Consider the following 17,017-nt stretch of genomic DNA (forward strand, 5'->3'; position numbering starts at 1 on the left):
CTTTCTTGTATTATAGCTTCTTTCCAATATTCTAGCTTTCTTTCTTTCAATCTTCCATGTTGCGGAAACTAACATTGGCCCACAAGTAATTATACATAATATATATAATAAATTTGAATATCTGAAATAAATTTAAATTAATTAAATTATTAACTCATTTGTCTACTTAAATAATTACAAAATTTTAAATTTTGTTTTATGTATGTAATATTAACTAATAACAAATTTTTAAATAAAATTTTGATATGAAATAGATTAATTTTTGACCAATTAAATTAAAAAATATCATAGAAAATACAAAAAATAAGATTTTTGGAAATTAGAGAAAAGAATTTAAGAAAGTAGAGGGAAGGAAAATCCAATGTAATATTTTGTGTGTACCATATATAGTGGCATAATAAAGGGACAAATGGCCGACAAATAAAAGAGGAAACCAATGTGGAGTCCCTCTATTGCCCTTCATACATACATACATACATATATATATATATATACATATATATATATATATACATATATATATATATATATATATATATATATATATATATATATATATATATATATGAGAGTAAAGATTTAATTTCGCATTCGTCTTTGAGACCACATGATTCAATTTATATTTTACAGTCTATCATGCACTTTTAAAATTATTTAATTTAGTCTTAAGATTTTATTTCGTGATTCAATTTACTTCTTTTATATTTTATATATATATATAGGGATTACATTAATTATAAAGCATAAAATCATATACTAAATAAAACATTCTAAATTAAATAAGAAAATAAGTTGAAACTTTACTCCATCTTAAACATTCACAAGGAATAATTAAGGATAATTAATTATAAGTAAACTGTAGTTTAATTTTAATAGGTTTTGTCATGCATTTAAAAGGGGTTTAATTAGTCATCATGAAGAAGTACTTATCTTATATATATATTTAATTGTGTAGTGTATAGTTTTGGAGATGTTTGGTGAAGCTTAATTATTAATTATTTAGTATCATCAGTATAATATAAGAGGATCAAGTCTCCAAGTTAAACTGTCGGATTAGGTATATATATAAGTATATAACTATAGATATATACACACAATCAAGTACAATGATTTTCTCCACCCCACTAAAATATTTGTAGAGTTGTGTGTTCATACGAGCTTACTGAACTACTTTCTTTCTTCTTTTGGATTTTATACGCCTTTTTTTTTTAATTTTAATGATACTACGAAATTGATATCTACTAAGCATATATGTGAGTTTAATTTTGATAATTTAGTGATACTTTTGTTTACTTGCCACATAAGTTTAGATTTTTTATTTGCTAATTAAAAAAAGTTGTGTATCTATATCAATTAACCAGATATATTTAAGTTACTATTACAAATGAATTTGCGTTTAGAAAAGGGTAGCATTATTAGTCAATAACTAAAAATTTTGGTTGTCATATACTGTTAGTATAAGATAACCAATCATATATTATTTAATAGATCATTTAAACAAATAAATTAAATTAAATGACTGTTTAAATTTTTTTATATATACTAATAATATATTAAAATTAAATTTTTATTGCATCTATATATTATTAATACATCTGATTTGTTATATGAATTAATAAGATATACTATATCAACGGAAATCTGATGACAAATCTGTTATGAATCAAAACTCTATTTAAGGATTTATTGTTGGTCAATAATGAATTACTACATGTATAAGACGAAATTCAAACCCTCAACTCTTATTTAAATAGATTAGATCAACCCAACTTAATTTTTAATTAAGTAGTTTGTTTGTCAAAAAGACAATGATGTTTTGATTCAATTTCGGTGTCTTATATATACACAAAGATACATATAATATAGTATGATACTAATTATGCTTACCATATTCACAAGTCATTTTAGGCAACTTTGATTACAAAATGTTCCAATAACCCCACCTTAGCTTAAAGTGATTGGTTCTTAGAATATAAAGTGAAAGAAATTGGATTGGGAAAACAACTCAATGACTCCATGTTAGTATATTGTTAGATGTCTAATCAATTCATGGAACCAAATCTCTTTATGAGATCTCTCTGTCTCTATTATTAACTCTTCCACATTTGAATAAAGTCTCACAAAAAGGAAAACCACAAAGTTCCAATCCATACCTTCTTCCTTTAGGAGCCACATCAAAGTACTCGAAAGAAAGATGACAACTATAATGCCCTTCTCTTTCTTTCTTTCTCCTTCTCTTCCAACTATATCCACCCCACATCATAAAACCATGTAATGAGTGGTGTTCAAAACTATCTATCTCTACTACATATTTTACTCTCTCTTTTTTTTCCATTAAGCTACACATTTTATTTTTAAAAATGGCACTTCAACTATGGCCGTTAAAATGGGCTAAATTCATCGTGTCAGTCCGTTTATCTATTTAAATGAATGAGTTTTACCTCTAAAATTAAGTCCGTTTAAATTTTGGGCTAAACGGGCTGAGCTCGTTAACAAAAAAAATAACGAGTTAAATGAGCTAGTATATGAATTAAATGGGTGGCTTATTTATTTTTTTTTACATTTTTTTCAAAAGAAGTAATACTTTTAGCCGATATTTCTCCCGATTTGACCTGAAAATTCGACTCATCAACAAAAAAAGTTATTTTTTAAAGGTTTTTGACCTAAAAATAGTATTTTTTGTCAAAATATTTTTCAAAAAATAAAATAAAATAACAAACAAGTTGGCCCGTTTAATCCATCAGACTGACCATAAACGGTTCGAATTAAAAAAGTCTGACCCACGAATAAAGCGGGTTTAAACGGGCTAGCCCTTTTGACAGTCCTAACTTCAACCTTGAATGGACGAGTGTTTAGTCCCACTTAAATTTAAATTATTTATAATTGAAATTGAAATTGAAATTGAAAGAGTTTGCAGCTTAAATGTAATTAAATAGTTTCTAATTTTTATTATTATATAAATAAAAAGCTAAAAATAAACACATCATATTATTAATAAACACTTCTATTTTTCGTTTACATTTAATGTCTATTCCTTTTAGTAAAAAATTTAAGCAAATTCGATACTGATTTAAGATTTAGCTTTTAGGGTTTGGCATTAATATAAATATATAATCATCCTATAACTAAGGTTATAAAAGTACTTGAAAACAAAAATTACTCATTAAAATTATCTCCATCTTAGTTTTTTTTTACTAAGTATACCAAACATCCCTGTAGTTTGACAACAATAATATCTCTAATTAATACAATACTTTTATAAATATTATTAAGGACATAAGAAGCACTACTTAAAAAAACAAAGTGAAGTAGTACTTGTAAAATCTATTAGAAATATAGGCTAAACACAAAACATATAAAAGAAATGGTATAAATATAAACAATATCACTTTCATAATTAGTAACAGAAATATTTGATAACAAAAAAGAATTAACCAAAAACAATCAGAATTATTTTATTTTAATATTTATTAATTATTATAATAATTAATGAATATTAAATAAAATAAATTATCATTATTTTTTTAATCTCTATAACATTATTAATTTGTAAATGGTATTAAATATCAATTATATATTGTGACTATGACAAATCAAAACATGGTTGCTTCACTTGGCCATCTCTAGCAATATCTTGTGCTTTTGCTTTCTTTGAATATGTGATCCTTTTTAAACCTTAATTATTTGGTGTTCCATATATATGTTTTGTATATCACACGCTTCTCTTCCTCAATTCACACACACACATCCAAAAGGTCGTTTTCCAATAGCCTCATACAGTTTTATTTGCTTTATGCATGCAATTTGTGTGTGTTTGTATACTATTTATGATCATATAAAACGATCTCTAAAAAAGATTTATCTTAAAAAAGTGAGTCAATAATAGGGGCAAAGAAAACATACAAGTGCAGCTTATTATGTATACAGAGAGAGAGCTAGAGAGAGTGTGGTTCATATAATAATAATAATAATAATAATAATAATATGATTTTTTCTTTACTTCTATGCATTGATAATATATGATAATTAGATTTATATTTTTTTCCTAAGTTACATAGATCATGTTGTCCCAATTAACGGTGTACATGAATTGAATCTGATACCAGCAAATTTGGAATTCAATCTGCCATATTGAAAAAGAAATTTGTATATATGTTCGTATTGAATGAATGACCAAAAAACTAATGCTGATTATACAAGAGGGAAAACTATGCTACTAAGTTAGCTCATATAACTATATTATGTTTCTCCAGCTACATTGGATGGAATCTTGGTCAATCTTAATTATTGATTTCATCTTTTCTCTATATTTTTTTTCAAACTAAAAAATATTCTTGAAGTGAGTTTGAGATTGTCCAAGAACCGATTAAAAAAACGATAAAAACTTAATAAAGATCTGCAATTTAATCTACATCTCTATTATATAGGTTTAATTTAAATAACAGTTTTAGGAATGATCTATAAATTATTATTAGATATAAAATAATTCAGGATTGATCTGTTTTAAGAATTTAAACTTTTTTTTAAAAATTATGATATAATATCAAAATTTTTATGAATAAAATATTTAAAATTTAATTTTTAATATATATATTATTTCTCTAAAAATAACACCATTTATATAATCTATAAGGAGAGATATAGCTCATGAAATAAATACACATTAGTCACTCTTCCCTTTGATGGATATTGAGCTAAGATATTAATATTTTGCAATATTTATTAAGTTTATAAGGTAATTTTATAATTTATCACTATTTATATTCAACATTTTTCAAAACAAACCCTAGAGGAAACTAGAAACAAACTTGGTGCTAACAGAAGTTCAAAAAGTTATATACTGTAAATTAATTAAAGTTGATCCATTGAGATAGAGCGATGATTACATTAATTTCTTCCATCATGAAGTTGAAATGCATAGATATGATGTTGTGGTGGTGGGCATCATAATCAATTTGTTGGAAGCTTTGTTACTAAGTAGTTGAAACCATGTCCCACACAATTCTCAATAGGAATTGAAAACCCCATTTTTATCTGTCTTCTCCTATGAAATCATGAGATATTGATTGACTTCCAACAGTTCAATTCTATATAATTATTAAAAATAACATCAATTTTACTTTATTCTTTTCAGATTAATAAGTAACATCATTATATATTACATAGCACTTTTTATTATTAAAATACAACACTAAGTTTATTTTCTATCTTTTTTTTTAAGACCTAAAACAGAAAACTCTCTAACTAGCAAGATAAGGGTTCAAAATAGGATTAATGATATCTAAATATACATGCTTCAGTATTTAATATATAATCCTTTTTTCTCTTCTTTCTTTTCCTGTTTTTTTTTTCTCTTTAAATAATTTATTTCAAATGTATTTTCATGAATTAACCTATCACAATTTAGTTCAACAATAAGTTAGCAATAGTCACCCAAAAAAAAAAAACTTTTTACATCCACACAAATAAATTACCATTAATCTTAAAAAATAAAAAAATAATCAGAATTTATCTTATTTAATATTAATTAATTATTATAATAATTAATAGATATTAAATAAAATAAATTCTAATAATTTTTGTCTAAAAAATTATGTTACGTATATATTCAAATCAGCCATCAAAATTAGTCATTAATATAAAATACATGTTAAAATATAAATACACATTAAAAATAAATTAAACCACATATATATTTGGTAGAAACTCAGATGCAATCAACTTTACGTGAAGTTTATAACTGAGAGCCGTTAAATAATTTGACTAATTTGACTAAATTTTTATCTAAACTATCAACTTCACGTAAAATTGACTACACCTAAATTTTCACCTATATATTTATATACAAATATATTAATTAATTTTAATAACTAATTTTAACATACAAATATTTTTGTTCTATAAATTCCACCAACTTTACTCCTTTTTACTATCTATCTTATTAATTACTAGCGTCTTGTCAGGCACATGGTACCTGTGGAACCGCATTTTTATCGGTTAATTGATGCACATTTTGGTTTTAATTATTCTTTAAACTAAAAAATTGGCATTATTTTGACTAGAGAAGAAAATAAAATAAAATAAAAACAAATAAAGGAGAATGATATAAATTAAAGACAATTTTGTGTTTTTCCTCAAATTTCGGGTGGAGTAAGTATTATAAAATTAATAGTGATAAAAAAATAAATATATATAAATAAATGATTAGCAGTAATGAATCTTAAAATATGATTTTTGACATTTCTCAACACACTTTTCTCTGAAAAAGTAAAACCCCCTCCACTCTCCCCAAGAAAATGAGAAGTTCTTTTATTGAAAATGGAAGTTAATTAAATATTTAATTGAATGAATATTCTAAAAATATTGAAAAAAAAAGACTAATTATATAAGTTTAACAAGCTCACACACACACACACACATATATATATATATATATATATATATATATATATATATATATATATATATATATATATATATATATATATAACTTGTGAAGAGGAAAAAGGTAATAATTAATGAAAAAGTAACTATTTATTAGGATTTTACTAATAAAATTTCTTAAAAAAACTTGTTATATAAGATAGGTACTTGCTTTTCTAAGATTAAGATATTTATAGTTTATTAGACTGCGTTTATTTATAAAGACATAATATTGAGACAGAGATACAAAAATACAATCGTATTTGATAGAGGGGACATAGACAGAAACAATGTGTTTAAGAATACTGAATTAATATATTTTATATTTATCTTGATAGAAAAAATATAAAGACACCAATACGGGACATAACTTATTTTTTATTTTTTTTTATTATTCTTGTTAATTTTTATAATTATATTTTTTATTATTATAATTTTGTCTCAAATTGTTTGAATAAAAAAAATTGAAAATAAATTAAATTTTTATAATTTATTTTAGTTTATCATCAAACAAAATATAAAAATATAAAATTTTGTATTTCTATCTTTTATGTTTTATTTTCAGTATCTTATCTTATATCTTATCTTATCCTATTCAGCCTTAGTGACATTTAACATTTTTTTTAGATAAAGCATCTAGAACGAAGTACAGCTATTAAAGATCAACCTAAGGCTTAGTCTCTTTTGATATGGTTTTTTATGGATCCAGTTTAGTTTCTAGAAGTAGCCCAATAAACGATAATGTGAAAGGGATTGAATAAAATGAAAAGCCCAACAAGACTTGGTTTTTTAAAAACTTGAGAAAAACCATTACGGGTGCTTGGTCACGTGTAACAATTTTGGTTTCTCAGGTTGTCATTTGAAGATGTTTAGGACAATTATTTGCAAAATTGAGAGAAAATAAAAGAGAAGAAATTTCCTGACCAAAAAAATAGAGAAAAGAAAGTTTAGAAGTGTGAAAAGATGAGAATGATTTTTATTGTCTTCACACAAAATAGTTACATTCTATATACATTGGTTGTTTTGATGATGTTTAAGGAGGAAATAAAGAGAATCCATAACTTATGCGCTTTTAGGATTAATTAAACACAAAATTAGATGCTGGGTCGAAAACTTTATAATATGAACATGGCCCAATCAAAATTGAAGAACACCAGTGACAAGGGTTTAATTATCCTGAGTTATTATAAAGAGTTTAATTTTGATACCTTGACAATGTAAATCGTTTTATAAAGTCATGTAATTATATTTATTTTTTTTATGATTATTCACGTGGTCAATGTAAAAAGTAATTATTTTTATTGACATGTCATTACGTAATTAGATATACATGTAAAATTATTTTATACTGACAATGTATCAAAATTAAATTCTATTAGAAAATATATTTCATTATATCGACTATATACATTTTATTGTTGATTGACAAGGTAGACCTTTGACATACTTAATCAACAAAATATCTAATTTTTATAAAAAGCATAAAAAGTATCTAATCTATATAATAACCAAAAAGAAAACAGGGTTAACATGATCAAGTTATTAGTGATATAGTATGTAACGGTGTAGAAAATAGCTGGATCTAGTAGAATTAGATAATTAAAAATAGAAAAGAAAAGAATTTATTGGGTAAAAAAGAAATTCGAAGAGAAAAAATATCTTGAGACATTTTACGATTCACATATTTCTTTTCTATTATAATTTTTAATATTCAAACCTATTTTTACATATAGTACAGATAGAAGGTTAGTAGAATTGTGGTTGATACCTATGGAATAATAATATTTAATTTTCATGTAAAGAATATTTTTTACTTGAAAGTTGAGACTGAAATATCACTCTACAAATTTTCATAGCATCATTCGTCTACTTAATTAGCACTTTATGAACAGAACAATAATATTATAAACTAATATAATTTCGATATGAAGATGGATGGAATAATCCGAGCAATATATTATATATATTATTTATAAGATAATGGCCTTGGAGTTACAATGAAGGTTGCTTGTGAGGGTCTTGGTAATTGTTGGTATCTTCATAGGGCCAACAATAATATAGTAATTGACATGTTATTATGTCTTTAAGCTAAGAATTTTGATGAACCGCCTGGGGAATTTTAGATGTTGGTATTATATTAAAACGCATAAATTCTTATTCAATTCCTATGTGTTCATAAAGAAAGATATTTGTAAACTATTTATTGTTTGCCACATTGTGATTTGTAAGAGCAGCAAGACACCTATGCTAGCTAGACAAGTTAATTTTATTAAAATAGTTTTTTAAAAAATAAGTATAAATTAATTTGATCTCTCAACAAATTAAAAACTCAATTTAATCCCTAAAAAATATCAATGTAAGTTTAGATGGTGCATATTTCTATTAATTTTTGAGAAAGTCTATGGGTCAATAATTTTATTAAAATTTGGCCAACATTTAATTAATAAAAAAAAAGTAAATAATTTTATACTATTAGATATAATCTCATATTATTAAAAATATTAAAGATGACTAATTGATGGCTACAAATTATAAAACTTACTAACTTCTTAGCACTCCTCTTAATTTTTTAATGATACATCATTAATAACTGCTGACATGTAAAATAGAATTTGAGTTATAAATTTATAATAGCCCAGAGTTTTTCAAAACTTAAAAACAGGTGTTGATGGAATTATAAATAGGTCATTTTTAAGTTATAGAAAATAGTATGATATTGATTCATTTGGTTATTGATAGTTATATCAAAAATGACAAGAGATTATACTTTTTTATTGTGTATTTAGTTGTGCTTTGTACTTTTTTTTCTCTGCTTTTTTTTATTGTGTTTTTAGTTGTGCTTTGTACTTTTTTTTCTCTGCTTCACTTCATTGTGTTAAGCATTTTTTATTTAAAAAAAAAAAATTTGCCACGTTATATTTTTATCTTGTTACGTGATATTTGAAAGCAGTAATACATCAATGCAAAATTATAAAAATAATCAATTTAATTCACATTAGTATTTTTAGGAAGTTATCTTGGTGTATGTAACGAATAATTAATTAATAACTTACAGAAAAACTAGTTGGGAGGTTATAATAAGGATGCTGAGGTTAATATTTCTAAAACCAAAATTATATATAAAAGATGCATGTAATTCTTTTAGTATGTTTTGCTTTTAAATTTAAAAAAAGAGATATTATTGCATAACGTTTGATTCTTCATGGAGATTAATTATACTAACCCATCAATTCATAGGGAGACATTTTAAATGATAATCTGATAATTAATTGTCATAATAAAGGCTGATATGCAGCTTTATAGATGGATTAATCAGAATCCACCTAAAGGCTCCATATAAACATGCATGCATAATATATGTTTTTTAATAAGTGTGCTTAAAATATTAATAAACAAAATCCTATTCAAAGAAAATTGAAGGTACATATTACCAAGTTGCTCAAAAATAAATAAATCAATCAATAAATCTGTGCATGTGACCAAGTTGCTTTCATTTTTGCTGTTGGATCTTTGACTTTTCTCTAACATCCTGTCTTAAAGCCTTTATCGTACCGTTATGATATTTAAAAAAAATAGTCGTACACTACATTTTTGTTGGTTTAATTATTCTGCATATCTTTATAATTTTATCAAATTTTTAATTAAATTTTCATATTTTTTTAATTGAATTTTTATACATTAAATTTTTTCAATTTAATCCTTTTTAATATTAAACATAAAAAAACGTTAATAAATTATAAAATTATTTGTATATCCTTTATATTCAGATTTTTTATTTCTCTAATATTTCTCTACTTCAACGTTTTTTCTCTTTCCAATTTTTTTTTTGACAAACTTATGGTAAAATCTAAATTTTTTATCACTAACAAAAAAATAAAAAAATCCTCATAAATCAACATCATCAGAACAATAACAATCAACATTCAACAAAATTCATAACTAGAAAAAATTCAAAAATCAATTCAAGCAAAATTCAAAATGAAAATTTTCTGCACATATATCCATATTTTAATACAGAAAATACAAAAAATACTAAAAAAACACAAAATAAAGCAACAAATTTTTTAATACATAGCTATAAAAAATACGGAGAAAACTTTATTGCAATAGGACAGAAAGATGATAAAGATCTCAAAAATTATGTCTTAACAAACAAAAATACCACTGCAACTCTTTCCTTTCTTGGAACAAGGCTAGGGATTAGACCTTCACCTGTGATAGCAGCATTTTCATCAAGAGAACCTAATTTCTCTCACTTGAAGTTCTGAAGCCAGATTTAGTTGCTCATGATGTAAACATTCTTACTATTTGGAGTGAAGATGTTGGTCCGTCAGGATTGGCAATAGATCAAAGGAGGATGAAGTTCAGTATAATTTTTGGAACCTCAATGTCATGCTCTCATGGTGTAGCTGCATTGATTAAGGCTAAGCATCCTCAATGAAAGTCCAACAGCTATAAAATCTGCACTGACGACAATAGCTTATGTTATTGACAACATCATGAAGCCTTTAAAAGTTGCATCAAATGCTGAAAAGCCTTCAAGTCCTTATGATCATAGTGCTGATCACATTAACCCCACAAAAGCACTAGACCCAGGTTTAGTCTATGATATCGAGCCACAGGATTATTTTGATTTTCTGTACACTCAGAATCTAGCTCCAAACCAGTTAGGTGTCTTTGGCAAATATGCAAACAGGTCATGTGCACATTCTTTGGCTAGTCTTGGTGACTTAAACGAACGAGCGTGGCAGAGCACTCGTGGACCATGAATCCGTGGACGACGCCACGGAAGACGGCAGCAGAGTGAGATAGAGGAGAAACCCAATTAGAAACCTAGGAAACTAACATAGGCTGGTTAGGGTTCTCTAATTTTGGGAACAAAATGCAAGGGTACTATTGGTATTTTAAAAAATAGACGAGATCTCAATTAGGTATTTTAATCCAATTATAAGAATATTAAATTTTTTATAAGAATATTCTGTTATTTTGAACGAATTTGTCACGGTAGAAATTAAATTGAAAAAAAAACGTATAAAGACCTAATTGAAAAGAAAAAAAAGTATAAAGACTTGATTGAAAATTCGGTAAAATTATAAGAATTTGTAGATTAATTAAATCCATTTTTGTTTATTGTTTTACATTTTTTTCTTTTTACTAACGACTTAATAGCTAGTTAATTAATAAATTTTTTTTACCAATATCTATTTAACACTTGTTAGTTAATTATATACACTATTTTCTAAAGTAATTATGCTACAAATATAATAAAAATTAGTTACTAAATTAATTATTAATATAAAATATATTTTTAATACAAAATATACAATAAAAAAATTTAAATAACACATATATTTAATTTATACACAAATAATATATGATAATTGATTTAATTATTGATTTTTATATGCTTATAGCATTTTTGTTATTAAAGATAGATAATTTTGTAACTCGAAGTATTAATTGAGTTATTTAAAAAGAAAAATTTATTAAGTCAAACTCCCCTGTATAGTAAAGGGATTAATAAAATAATAATATAAAAAACTAATTATTCTTAAATTAAAATAATAAAACTCACATATGATTATTAAATTTTTATTTAAGCTAAAATAATCAAAATGTTTAGATGATTTTGTTAGAGAAAAATAAATATAACTAACTTAAAAAAAATATAAACATAATAAAATTTGTTTTAAAAAAAGATAAAATAATAAATAAAAATAAAATAAGAATTTAATAATGATAAAAGTTATAAATTTAATAATAATTATTAACTCTATTTTATTACTTTTATCAATCTTCTCACTTTAAAAAATTTAAAATTCAATTTATTTATTGATTGACTTACTTGAAAAGAAAAAATTATTGAATAAATTTTGTGGATAATGTTGGATTTTTTCTCTCTTTTGTGAGGCCTAAATTCAACATTTTGAGGGTGTTTCTTTGCACCCATTATACCACAACCCTAATCAGATTTTGGGGGTCATTTGAGAGAAAGAGAGTAGCCACCAAAGAGAGAGAAGAGGGAAAATAGAATTCTCGTTTTTATGCAAAGCAGTAAATTTTAAATGACAGTTTCTCAGTTGTTTACCGTTGGATCGGCTTGGAATTTAAAATGCGTGTTCCTATCATCTTGTTCTTCATTCTGGTCGGTGAAAATGTTGATTGGAGATTTACAGTGAGAGAAATTGGCTTCGCAAGAGAGAAATTAGGTTTTCCGTTTTTACACAGAGCAGCAATTTTTGAACGGAGATTTCTCATTCTTTCACCGTTGGATCGAAGTGAAATTTGGAACGTAGATTTTTAACATCTTGTTCTTCATTCTGAATGGTGGAGATTTTAATTGAAGGTATAAAGAGGGAGAAATTGGCTTTGACAGCAGCTCTATTTTTTGGGTATATTTCATCTTCTTGCTTCTCATTTGAAAGCTTTGGTGCTTTGATGTTTTGGCTGGTTATATGCACATTTTTGTACTTTGTTTGAGACTCTCTTGTACCTCATTTGATTATAATGGAGCTATTTCATTGGTCTGGACGACTGGTGGTTTTTACCTCTCACATTGAGGGGAATTTTTCACGTTAAAATCTCGGTGTGTTCTTACTTGCTATATTTGCTTGTTATAGTTGCTGCCATATTGTATTTGTGGTGCTTTCATATTGTTCTTGTGTTGGATATTTGTGTCGTTTCTGCTGCTAGGCTCTTTCATACTGGCATCAGAGCTTGTTGGTATTTTTCTGGACTTGTGATTCTGTGAACAATGGAAGCTAATACTAATACTAGTAGGATGATCACTCTTAATGGTCCTAATTATGATTTGTGGAAGTCAAAGATGAAAGATTTGCTTTATGTCAAAAATTTTCATCAACCAGTTTTTGGTACAGAGAAGCCTAATGATAAATTTGATGATGATTGGACTTTGTTGCATAGACAAGTCTATGGATATATTAGGAAGTGGGTTGGCGATAATGTGTTGAACCATATTATTGGAGAGACACATGCTCGGACCCTTTGGATTAAGCTTGAACAGTTGTATGCTCGAAAAACTGGGAATAACAAGATGTTTTTGATGAAGCAATTGTTGGCTTTGAAATATATAGATGGGACATCAATGACAGATCACTTGAATAATTTCCAAGGAATTATGAATTATTTATCTTCCATGAGCATCAAGTTTGATGAAGAGGTTCAAGAATTGTTACTTCTTGGCTCCTTACCAGACTCGTGGGAAATTCTCAGAATGTCATTGTCTAATTCTGCTCCTGATGGTGTAATGTCTATGGATCTTGCCAAGAGCAGTGTTTTGAATGAAGAAATGAGAAGAAAGTCACAAGGTGCATCGACTACACATTCAGATGTTCTTGTTTCTGAGTTTAGGGGGAGAAACAAGATTCGAGGTCCTAAAAATAGAGATCAAAGCAGAAGCAAGTCTCGAGAAAAGTATAAGAATATTGAGTGTCATTATTATAGTAAGAAAGGATATATGAAGAAATTTTGTTGGCAGCTAAAGAAGGAAAAAGCCAAGGCAAGTAAAGACAAGAGCAAAAATAAAGATGATGGTAGCAACGAACACAAGGTTAATGTTACTCATGATGATTTTCTTCTTGTTGAGGAGTTTGAATATGTTAACCTTGTTGATAACAGCACTAGTTGGGTGATTGATAGTGGTGCTTGTATTCATGTTACATCTAGGAAGGATTTGTTTACCTCTTATACTCCTGGTGATTTTGGTAATGTGAAAATGGCTCATCAAGGTATTGTAAAATGTGCTGGTGTTGGACAAGTTTGCTTAGAAACCTCCATCGGTACCAAGTTGACTTTGAAGCGTGTGAAGCATGTTTCAGATATTCGGTTGAACTTACTTTCTGTTGGTAAGTTGTGTGATAAAGACTTGGATAACTCATTTTCTCGTGATAGCTGGAAGCTCACCAAGAATTCCATGGTTGTTGCTAGAGGTACTCGACACTCTACTCTTTATTTGACTCAAGCAAATATTGTGAAAGATGTTGTTAATGCTGCTGAGTTTGTTGATAAAACTGATTTATGGCATAAGAGATTATGTCATATGAGTGAGAAGGGTATGAATATGTTATCCAAGAGAAATCTTTTATTTGGTTGTAAGGTTGCTTTGCAAAAGTGCAACCATTGCTTTGCTGGAAAACAAAATAAAGTTTCTTTCAAGAGCCATCCACCTTCAAGGAAGTTCGAGATACTTGACTTGGTGCATTCTGATGTATGTGGGCCGATGAAGACAATAACACTTGGAGGCTCTATCTATTTTGTAACCTTTATTGATGATCATTCTAGGGAACTATGGGTTTACATTTTGAAGACCAAAGATCAAGTTTTGAATGTGTTCAAGCAATTTCAAGCTTCTGTTGAAAGAGAAACTGGGAAAAAGTTGAAATGTATTCGTACTGACAATGGTGGTGAGTACTCAGGTCCATTTGATACTTATTGTAAAGAGTATGGTATAAGACATCAGAAGACTCCTCCGAAGACTCCTCAGTTGAATGGTTTGGCTGAAAGGATGAACAAAATATTAGTTGAAAGAGTTAGGTGCTTATTGTCACAGTCTGGATTGGCAAAATCCTTTTGGGGTGAAGCTTTGAGCATTGTTGTTCGTGTCTTGAACCGGACACCATGTGTTCCCTTGCAATTTGAAGTGCCAGAGAAGGTATGGTCAGGTAAAGATGTTTCTTATGATCATTTAAGAGTCTTTGGATGTAAAGCTTTTGTTCATATTCCCAAAGATGAGAGATCTAAACTTGATGTAAAGACTAGGCAGTGTATTTTTATTGGCTATGGCATGGATGAGTTTGGTTACAGGTTTTATGATCCTGTTAGTAAGAAGGTGATTCGGAGTATAGATGTTGTCTTTGTTGAAGACCAAACACTGAAGGATGTTGATAATATGGAGAAGCCAATGGTTCAGCATAGTGATGATTTTTTTGATTTGGATATTACTCCCTCTATGCCTATGGTAGAAGATGGTAGAGTTCAAGCTCAAAATAATGAGCATGATACAAGTGCAGGTGAAGATGGAACAGTTGATCAAATACTTGATGAAGTTGGTGATGATGATCAAGATGAACAACCAACTTTGGAAATTCCTACAAATGCACTCAGAAGGTCTACAAGAGAGAAGAAGCCTTCGTCAAGGTATTCTCCACATGAGTTTGTTTTGTTGACTGATGGGGAAGAACCTGAATATTTTGGAGAGGCTATTGAAGATGAAAACAAAGCTCAATGGCTTGAAGCCATGCAAGAAGAAATGAAGTCCTTGCTTGAGAATGATACCTATGAGTTGGTGAAGCTACCGAAAGATATGCGAGTTTTGAAGAACAAATGGGTATTCAGAATCAAGTATGAAAAAACACAATTCTAAACCTCGGTATAAGGCTAGATTGGTTGTTAGAGGTTTTAGCCAGAGAAAAGGTGTTGATTATGAGGAGATCTTTTCTCCTGTTGTGAGGATGTCATTCATTCGTGCTGTGCTTGGATTAGCAGCTTCTCTTGATCTGGAGATTGAACAAATGGATGTGAAAATAGCTTTTCTTCATGGTGATTTAGACAAAGAGATCTACATGGAGCAACCGGAGGGCTTTGTTGTTAAAGGAAAAGAAGATTTTGTGTGCAAGCTTAAGAAGAGTCTTTATGGGTTGAAGTAAGCTCCAAGACAGTGGTACAAGAAGTTTGAATCTGTTATGTGGGAGCATGGTTACTGTAAGACAACTTCAGATCATTGTGTATTTGTGCAAAAATTTTCTGATGATGATTTTATCATTCTTTTGCTTTATGTGGATGATATTTTGATTGTGGGCAATAATGCTTTGAGGATTAATGAGTTGAAGAAACAGTTGAGCAAGTTTTTTGCTATGAAGGACTTGGGTCCTGCCAAACAGATTTTGGGTATGACTATTACTCGTTATAGATATTCCAAGAAGCTTTATTTGTCACAGGAGAAGTACATAAAGAAGGTGCTTCAAAGGTTTGGCATGAATGATGCCAAATGTGTTGTTAGTTCTTTTGCTCCTCATTTTAAGTTGAGCACCAAGCAGTGTCCAACCACTGATGAGGAGAAACAAGCAATGAATGAAATTCATTATGCCTCAGCTGTTGGAAGCTTGATGTATGCTATGGTGTGTACTAGATCAGACATTGCTCATACGGTTAGTATTGTGAGTCGTTTTCTCTCTAATCCAGGTAAAGAATATTGGAATGCTGTTAAATAGATTATGAGATATCTCAAAGGTACAACTAACTTGAGTTTGAGTTTTGGTGGTGAGAAACCTTTGCTAGTTGGCTTTACTGATGCATACATGGTAGGAGATATTGATTCTCGAAAGTCTACTTCAGGTTATTTGGTCAAGTTTGCAGGGGGAGCTATTTCATGGCAGTCAAGGCTACAAAAGTGTGTTGCACTTTCTACCACAGAGGCAGAGTTTATTGCAACAACTGAAGCATGTAAAGAGTTGTTGTGGATGAAGAAGTTTCTTGCAGCACTTGGTTTCAAGCAAGACCGTTATGTGCTATTGTGTGATAGCCAAAGTGCTATTCATCTTGCCAAGAATTCTACTTTTCATCCAAGATCTAAACA

The sequence above is a fragment of the Arachis hypogaea genome, chromosome 16 (assembly GCF_003086295.3).
Source record: "Arachis hypogaea cultivar Tifrunner chromosome 16, arahy.Tifrunner.gnm2.J5K5, whole genome shotgun sequence".
Taxonomy (NCBI): domain Eukaryota; kingdom Viridiplantae; phylum Streptophyta; class Magnoliopsida; order Fabales; family Fabaceae; genus Arachis; species Arachis hypogaea.